The following is a 7,541-nucleotide window of genomic DNA, read 5'->3' as shown; positions in this document are numbered from 1 at the left end:
CTCCTATGCGACGTCGTTGGAGAAACGCGTCCAGAATGCGACGTTGTTGGTGGAAATAGCTGTCGTGCGACAGCTAAGATGGCCCAAATAGCCTATGTGCGACAGTCGGCCCAGACACAGGTTAGTGGTAGTATTATGTGATCGTCGCGGGTCCCACAACTTATACACATCAGCCGAGGGGCCTCAAGCACTGGTCCCACAACTTATACACATCAGCCGAGGGGGCCTCAAGCGCGGGACCCACCAGTTGTCCACGTCACGGCGTGGGACCCACAACTAACAACAGAAAACAGAGCCGCCACTCCCCGGAGCCATCCAACGCCACCATTTCGACCGTTGCCCGCATCTTCCACCCCTCTCCCCTCTTCTTCTCGGGCTCCGGCGACAAATCGCGGCGGCAGATGTCGAGCGCTTCATCCTCCCAATCCCGCTGGCCGCAATATGGTCCAGTACCGATGACGAGTTGCCCGGATTGCCCCCGTACCGCCCCCCTGAAGCGGCGTGTCACCATGTCCGACACGCACGGCAATCTTGGGCGCGAGTATGTCAAGTGCGACAGCAAGCCAGAGCTGGGGAAGGTCAGATCTTGGTTATACCTCTCCCAATTTCATTTTGGTGTGTCCAATTTCTGCTTTTTGTGCCGATTTGGGGATTAGGGTTCATATTTCCGATTTGGGAATTAGGGTTCATCGTTCTGATTTGGGAATTGGTTTCAGGATCTACGCAGTTGCAAGCATTTTGAGTGGTTGGACGAGTACATCGATAGGATTCAAGGTCAAGGCGCATCCCTGGGGCTGATGTTGGACAAATCTGTAGCTCCCACCACCGGCGGGCTTGCTTCAACTGTTGGGAATGGGGAAGAATTCAAGGTAGCTGAGTTGAATGAGCTGAAGCAGATGCACAAGCAGATAAAGAAACTCGTGGTTCTGAAGAAGCAGGATAAGATGATGGCTGCATTCTTTTATATTTGTGTAATTGCTCTTGGGATTGCTTATGTGCTGATCATTAGTCGATAGACGATGCAGTTAGATATGAATGACAGGGCACATGGTCTTGTTTGATTTCCATCTAGATGACCGTGAAGAATGAGTTGCAATTTAGTTTTTGTGCAATGTTAATTACCGTTCAACGTGCACCGTTTTTGTGATAGAAGAACAAAGTGCATTGTTATGTAGCCTTCAATATAAGGCAATGAGCAAATTATATTATAAAGTTTTGTAAATAAAATGAGTAACATTCAAATTTGAGCACAGAAAATGAGAAGCAAAAGAAAAAATAAAAAAGAAATAGATGAAAAGAAGTGGAGGAAAAGAGAAGCGGTCTGGGCCTGGCCTGGCCTGTTAAGCTAAATGTAAAGCGGGCTGCGTCTGTAAACGAAAAAAAAAAGGGTAAGGATTGAGACCTAACCCTGTGGCCCGGCCTGTTAAGCTAAATGTAAAGCACGGCCTGGGTTTTTCATTTCATATCACTCTTTTCTCAGTTGTAGATGTTTAAGGGTTAGGATTGAGCAATGTGATGCACAAATGTTTTACCAAATGCATAAATGTTTGACCACATGAAAATTAAATAAAAATACTCATAAAACATGGAAATTAAATAGAATAGATAAAGTGGGGCATATATGCCCAAGCAAGCACACGGTACAAACTCACACGATACAAACTCACACGATAAAAAACACACACAACGACAATAGATAATAAAAACTAGAAAACATTAAAAGAAGACGCGACGCCGTCATCCTTGGCTCCTCCTTGGCTTGGCTCCTCCGGTGGTCACTCCTCCTCCTCCTCGATGGTGATGGTGGGCGGGTAGTGGAAGTTGTAGGGGAGGGAGTGCATGTTCCCGAGAGAGGGGAAGATTGCACGGAAATGATATTGTAGGTTGTGAATGCGATGAACTCGCATCCACACCAAAACACCTTCCCAAGAAGGAAGAAGGCGTCGTGGGGGTTGACGAAGCGGACGGTGAGGCCGATCTGGAGTTGACCGTTGTCCCCGTCGAAGTACCCGTCGAGGTGGAACATGGGCGGCGCGCCGCGAGGAAGGTTGAGGTGGCGGTAGCCTTGCGAGAGGAATACCTCCGCAAGTTCCCTACCAGTCCTCCACCTAGAAATGGTCCACACACGGAGTTGGTTCTCCACAATGACTCCCGCCGGGAACTCGCGCTCTGGGACGGTCGCCGGGAGACGGTAGGTTGGGTGGGTGAACGCCATGGGCTCGGTGATGGTGGCTAGGGCACGGATAGGACGGTTGCGGCTTGAGAGAAGGAGAGTAGTGGTGAGTGGTGAAGAGGAAGGGGATGGGTGCCCTTAAATAGCTAGAGGAAGGGGAGTGGACGGGGGCATCGTGTGAAAGAGAAGGAGAAGGGGAGGAGGCGTGTGAGAAAATTAAATGGATGAGCATGACCCGTGGTCGTTTGCATGCCCGTGTTTGCTGAAACGATGGCACGTCTGCCTGCATTGCCCGCCAATGTGAGCTGCTCGCCCGCTGAAAAGAGAGCACGCCGCCCCCCGCACCCGACACCGACACGGGCCTGAGACGTAATAAATAGCTACGGTACTACGCGGGCAGGGCTGAAAAAAGATGCCCTTCTGATTTGCTTGTGTATGTTTGTACATGACCGTTTGCACTTAAAGTAGAGTATTAAGAAAATGAATCGACTAAAATAAAATGAGTTTGTAAAATAGACACGAAAATGAGTTGATTTAAAGAAACTGTGTTATGCTTGTATTTGGCAAACACACACGAACAATGAGTTGAATAAACCAAAATGAGTTTTGGTATGTTTGTATTTGGCAAAGACACACCAAAATGAGTTGAATAAATCAAAATGAGTTATCATATGTTTGGATATTGCAATGACACACAAGCATGATCTAATTTCAAGAAACTAAGTATGTTATGTTTGTACTTGGCAAAGACACACGAAAATGAGTTAAATAAATCAAAACGAATTTTGTTATGTTTGGATTTGGCAATGACACACAAGCATGATTTGATTTTGAAGAAACTAAGTATGTTATGCTTGTATTTCAGAAAGACACATGAAAAAGAGTTGGATAAAACAAAATCAGTTTTGTTATGACAGACGATAATTAGTTGAATAAAATAAAGTAAGTTTTGTTACCGTTGGTTTTACCGTTGCTCCCTGATGACCCACAAGTATAGGGGATCGCAACAGTCTTCGCGGGAAGTAAAACCCAATTTATTGATTCGACACAAGGGGAGACAAAGAATACTTGAAAGCCTTAACAGCGGAGTTGTCAATTCAGCTGCACCTGGAAACAGACTTGCTCGCAAGAGTTTATCAGTAGTAACAGTTTTATAGCAGTAGCAGTAGTGAAATAACAGCAGCAGAGTAACAAAGACAGCAGTAGTGATTTTAGTAAACAGCAGGATTAAAATACTGTAGGCACGGGGACGGATGAACGGGCGTTGCATGGATGAGAGAAACTCATGTAACAGTCAAGCAGGGGCATTTGCAGATAATAATAAAACGGTATCCAAGTACTAATCAATCTATAGGCATGTGTTCCAATTATAGTCGTACGTGCTCGCAATGAGAAACTTGCACAACATCTTTTGTCCTACCAGTCGGTGGCAGCCGGGCCTCTAGGGAAACTACTGGATATTAAGGTACTCCTTTTAATAGAGTACCGGAGCAAAGCATTAACACTCCGTGAACACATGTGATACTCACATCACTACCATCCCCTCCGGTTGTCCCGATTTCTGTCACTTCGGGGCCATTGGTTCCGGACAGCGACATGTGTATACAACTTGCAGGTAAGATCATAAACAACGAATATCTTCATGAATCAATAACATGTTCAGATCTGAGATCATGGCACTCGGGCCCTAGTGACAAGCATTAAGCATAACAAGTTGCAACAATATCATAAAAGTAACATCTACGGATACTAGGCACTATGCCCTAACAATCTTATGACTATTACATGACCAATCTCATCCAATCCCTACCATCCCCTTCAGCCTACAGCGGGGGAATTACTCACACATGGATGGGGGAAACATGGCTGGTCGATGGAGAGGCGTCGGTGGTGATGGCGGCGATGATCTCCTCCAATTCCCCGTCCCGGCGGAGTGCCAGAACGGAGACTTCTGGCTCCCGAGACGGAGTTTCGCGATGTGGCGGCGTTCTGGAGGGTTTCTGGCGACTTCGACTTCCCCCCGTGCGTTTTTAGGTCGAGGCCGATAAGTAGTCCGAAGGAGGGCGTCGGAGGCCGGCCGAGGGGGCCACACCATAGGGCCACGTGGGCCCCCCTAGGCCGCGCCGCCTTATGGTGTGGGGCCCTCGGGCCTCCACTTGATTTGTCCTTCTGGCTCCGTCAGTATTCTGGGAAAATAGGGCCTTCTGTCAAAATCCCGAGGTTTTTCCTGAAAGTTGGATTTCTGCACAAAAACGAGACACCAGAACAGTTCTGCTAAAAACAGTGTTAGTCCGTGTTAGTTGCATCCAAAATACACAAATTAGAGGCAAAACAACAGCAAAAGTGTTCGGGAAAGTAGATACGTTTTGGACATATCAACTCCCCCCAAGCTTAGCTTATTGCTTGTCCTCAAGCAATTCAGTTAACAACTGAGCGATAAAAGAACTTTCACGAACATATTTGTTCATATGATGTAAATATTCTCATGCTATGGCTAACACTTAGGCAGTTCATAATAAGGTACATGCAAATAAGATCATCCATAGCTATGTCAATCATGGAAAGGTACCAACAATTAATAATAAGCATCATGAACCATGTATATAAGCAGGATTGCAATGTTCATAAAAGAATATGATAGAGTGGTATCTCTCTTGCCCATATTTGATCAGCAAAACATAAATGCTCAGGCACCTCTGAAGTTCATAGAAAGACTAGAAATAGTGATTGTCAAAGATAAAAGCATCAAAGTTATACCACAATCAATCATATTTTGAGACAAGCATATTACACTAAGAATGACAGTTGTGCTCTCAAGAAAGTGCTCAAAGAAAGGATGGAGACACAATCATAAAAGTAAAAGATTGACCCTTCGCAGAGGGAAGCAGGGATTAACATGCGCTAGAGCTTTTCATTTGTAAAGCAGGAGTAAAATTATTTTGAGAAGTGTTTGTTGTTGTCAACGAATGGTAATGGGTACACCAACTACCTCGCCAACCGGACTTTCAAGAGCGGCTCCCATGAAGGACGTTATCTCTACCAGCAAGGTAGATCATCCCTCTTCTCTTTTGTTTACACATGTATTTTAGTTTTATTATGGGTGACACTCCCCCCAACCTTTGCTTACACAAGCCATGGCTAACCGAATCCTCGGGTGCCTTCCATCAATCACATACCATGGAGGAGTGTCTATTTGCAAAATTAGGTTGCTTACTGATGAATCAGAGCAAAACATGTGAAGAGAATTATTAGTGAAAGTTGATTAATCGGGGCTGGGAACCCCATTGCCAGCTCTTTTTGCAAAATTATTGGATAAGCGGATGTGCCACTAGTCCATATGAAGGTCCGTCAAGAGTAAATGACAAGGTTGAAAGTTAAACACCACATACTTCCTCATGAGCTATGAAACATTAACACAAATTGAGAAGCATTTTTGAAGGTTTAAAGGTAGCGCATGAGAATTTACTTGGAATGGTTTAAAATGCCATGCGTAGGTATTTATGGTGGACACTCTGGAATAACTTGGTTTTCATGTGTTTGGAGGCACGAGCAGCGTTCCCGCTCAGTACAAGTGAAGGCTAGCAAAAGACTAGGGAGCGACAAATCAAGAGAGCAATAACTGTCATAATCATGCTTGCGGCAAAATAAATTAACTGAGGCATAAAAGTGATACAAGAACTCTGAAGTAATGTAAATCATTGAGGCTTAATTGACTCTTGTTCAGTCATTGCATGCGTGAGCATGTGCCAAGTTAATTCAAACGAATTATTCAGAGGAGGATACCACAATATCATACCTATCTATGAATAAAACAATGCAAGCAAACATCCATGACATGCTACTCATATTAATAAATTGGAGCTAAACATGAGAGATCATGAACTACTAGACTTTCTTAAATGACATATACCTCACATGAACCAACTAAGCATGCTCACATGGATGAGTATATGTACAAAAATGAAAACAAATAGAGTTCATACCAGCCTCTCACCACAATCAGATTGTCGAATATCGTCATTATTGCCTTTCACTTGTGTAGCTTGGATAATATGAAATGAAAACCACGCTCCAGCCACCGAAGACCATTGAACTCATAAAGAACTTTACAAAACCAAAGAAGAACAGCAAATATTTTTGGTGTTTTCGAATTTGAGAACAAGAACAAAATGAAACAAACAAACAAAGCAAAATCTTTTTGGGTTTTCTTATAGCAAACTGGCAATAGCAAATAAAGCGAAACAAATGTAAGAAACCAAGATAAACAAATGGTGAAGAGAAACAGCAAAAATATTTTTGGTATTTTTGTGTTTTAGGAAAGAAACAAAGCAAGAACAAGAAAATGAAAACTAAAAGAAACACAGAAAAGCGAGATGGCAGAAATCTGCCAAAACCTGACAGCAGTACAAAAATCGATTTTTACAAAAAAAATTACATTGCTCAGCTCGAAAAGTGTTCAACTAATGAAAGTTAGATAACAACCTGGGGAACCTGCACAAAAAATGGCAGCTCAAAATAACGTTCTGGCTGTGCGCACGAATTTTTCTAGTAACAGTCCAGAATCTGTTTTCAGGCAGCACTTCCCCAAATATCATCTCCCTCTCATTAGAAAACCACTCAAAGAAACTAAACAAGTATGTACAAGTATCCAGCAACCATAATATGCAAAGAATGAGTGATGCCGGTATACCTCCCCCCAAGCTTAGGCTTTTGGCCTAAGTGGAGATCAACCCCAACGAGGGTCTGGGTTCCATGCCGGTGGATCATACATGGCGTAGTCATAATAAAGTCCCGATGCAGAAGAAAAGCGTGGAGGCTCCTCATGCCCAGCTTGTGGATGCGAAGAACTTGCTGCATCGGATGACGAGTCGAGGTGTTCCTCGTCCTCCTCCGTGTTGTCTCTTGCACGATGGCCTCCTCCCTCTATGTGTGCATTAACTGCACTTTCCGTGACTGACCAATCCTCCCTGGAATCAAGGTTAAACAGAGCAGGTGCAGGCAATCCTACTAATTTTTCAGTTTTCTTAGTTATTCTCCAAGCTTTCTTGTAAAATGTTATTCTATAAGACAGGTTGCTCAAATTAGATGAATCAGAAACAAATTCATGCTTAATCATGGAGACTATATCAAGTTTCTCTATGGGAAGTTGAATATCAAGGTGGTGAGGTTCCACACCATGCATAGCTAATAAACGAGAGGCGATGAGACCTCCACAAATTCCTCCCTTCTCACGGTTAGTAGCAAGTCTGTTGGCTATCAAAGCACCCAAGTTATAAGTCTTATCACCTTGTAATGCAGCAGCTAGAAAGGCTAAATCCTGGATAGATATTTTACTTCCATTCTTTCTTGCTAGAACGCACTTGGTGAT

This window comes from Lolium perenne, chromosome 6 (assembly GCF_019359855.2).
Source record: "Lolium perenne isolate Kyuss_39 chromosome 6, Kyuss_2.0, whole genome shotgun sequence".
Classification (NCBI taxonomy): Eukaryota; Viridiplantae; Streptophyta; class Magnoliopsida; order Poales; family Poaceae; genus Lolium; species Lolium perenne.
Note: the sequence above shows the minus strand (reverse complement) of the source record.